Genomic DNA, 2,380 nt, shown 5'->3' with positions numbered 1-2,380 from the left:
GTTTACCAATTTTTGTACCTTTTAAGAACCCAATCTTCAGTACCCATTTTTTCACTAGGGAGTGAGATTACTGGCTTGACTGCTCTCTCTCCCTTTGGACTCTCCTTTTTCTCCACCAGGTCGCCTGTGTCCTCCTCCCTAACCCCTCTCTACTCTACCCAACTCTGTGAATTTCTGTGTGTTCCAGACGGTGGAGAACACTTAGGGAACTGATTACTGGCTGGATCTGTCTCCCTCCTTTTCATTCCCCCCTTTTATCCTTCTGGCCACCTCTGTCTCCTTCCTCCTTCTTCTCTTCTCTATATAACACCGTGAACATCTCTGAGTGGTCCAGTTGTGGAGTGCACATAAGGAAGTGATTACTGGCTAGCCCACTCTCTCCTCTATTGATTCCACCTCATCTCATTCGGGTCACCTCTAACTCCCTCCTCCCTCTTCTCTTCTCCATGTAACACTGTGAAGCTCTCTGGGTGATCCTCACCCAGAGAGAAACTTTTCATCTTTAACGTAGATGAAACTTTTCATCTTTAACGTAGATGTTTTATCAGTGGTGCTGTATAGAAGAAGTTTTGAAACTACTGTAAAAATAAGACCAATAACTGGAAGTAGGAGGCTTAAGTCCAAACCCTGACTCCAGGGAACTCCTGACACCAAGGAACATTAATTGACAGGAGCTCATCAAATGCCTCCATACCTACACTGAAACCAAGCACCACACAAGGGCCAACAAGTTCCAGGGCAAGACATACCAAGCGAATTCTCCAGCAACAAAGGAACACAGCCCTGAGCTTCAAGATACAGGCTGCCCAAAGTCACCCCAAAACCACAGACATCTCATAACTCATTACTGGACACTTCATTGCACTCCAGAGAGAAGAAATACAGCTCCACCCACCAGAACACTGACACAAGCTTCCCTAACCAGGAAACCTTGACAAGCCACCTGTACAAACCCACACACAGCGAGGAAACGCCACAATAGAGAACTCCACAAACTGCCAGAATACAGAAAGGACACACCAAAATCAGCAATTTAAACAAGAGGAAGAGACAGAGGAACACCCAGCAGATAAAGGAACAGGATAAATGCCCACCAAACCAAACAAAAGGGGAAGAGATAGGGAATCTACCTGATAAAGAATTCCGAATAATGATAGTGAAATTGATCCAAAATCTTGAAATCAAAATGGAATCACAGATAAATAGCCTGGAGACAAGTATTGAGAAGATGCAAGAAAGGTTTAACAAGGACCTAGAAGAAATAAAAGAGAGTCAATATATAATGAATAATGCAATAAGTGAAATTAAAAACACTCTGGAGGCAATAAATAGTAGAATAACAGAGGGAGAAGATAGGATTAGTGAATTAGAAGATAGAATGGTAGAAATAAATGAATCAGAGAGGATAAAAGAAAAACGAATTAAAAGAAATGAGGACAATCTCAGAGACCTCCAGGACAATATTAAATGCTACAACATTCGAGTCACAGGGGTCCCAGAAGAAGAAGACAAAAAGAAAGACCATGAGAAAATACTTGAGGAGATAATTGTTGAAAACTTCCCTAAAATGGGGAAGGAATTAATCACCCAAGTCCAAGAAACCCAGAGAGTCCCAAACAGGATAAACCCAAGGAGAAACACCCCAAGACACATATTAATCAAATTAACAAAGATCAAACACAAAGAACAAATATTAAAAGCAGCAAGGGAAAAACAACAAATAACACACAAGGCAATTCCCATAAGCATAACAGCTGATCTTTCAATAGAAACTCTTCAAGCCAGGAGGGAATGGCAAGACATACTTAAAGTGATGAAAGAAAATAACCTACAGCCCAGATTATTGTACCCAGCAAGGATCTCATTCAAGTATGAAGGAGAAATCAAAAGCTTTTCAGACAAGCAAAAGCTGAGAGAATTCTGCACCACCAAACCAGCTCTCCAACAAATACTAAAGGATATATTCTCTAGACAGGAAACACAAAAATGGTGTATAAATTCAAACCCAAAACAATAAAGTAAATGGCAACGGGATCATACTTAGCAGTAATTACCTTAAACGTAAATGGGTTGAATGCCCCAACCAAAAGACAAAGACGGGCTGAATGGATACAAAAACAAGACCCCTACATATGTTGTCTACAAGAGACCCACCTCAAAACAGGGGACACATACAGACTGAAAGTGAAGGGCTGGAAAAAGATTTTCCATGCAAATAGGGACCAAAAGAAAGCAGGAGTAGCAATACTCATATCAGATAAAATAGACTTTAAAACAAAGGCTGTGAAAAGAGACAAAGATGGTCACTACATAATGATCAAAGGATTAATCCAAGAAGAAGATATAACAATTATAAATATATATGCACCCAACACGGGAG

The 2,380-nt window shown here is 40.5% G+C and overlaps 1 protein-coding gene across 1 annotated transcript in view; it reads right to left on the bottom strand.

The window, feature by feature from the left end:
- RNF144B (ring finger protein 144B) overlaps positions 1-2,380 on the bottom strand; it is an 87,590-nt gene that overhangs the window by 22,498 nt on the left and 62,712 nt on the right. The gene's annotated exons all lie outside the window — the stretch shown is intronic.

The sequence above is a fragment of the Bison bison genome, unplaced genomic scaffold, assembly GCF_000754665.1.
Source record: "Bison bison bison isolate TAMUID 2011002044 unplaced genomic scaffold, Bison_UMD1.0 scf7180017864274, whole genome shotgun sequence".
Classification (NCBI taxonomy): domain Eukaryota; kingdom Metazoa; phylum Chordata; class Mammalia; order Artiodactyla; family Bovidae; genus Bison; species Bison bison.
Note: the sequence above shows the minus strand (reverse complement) of the source record. Positions and strands in the feature narration are given on the sequence as shown.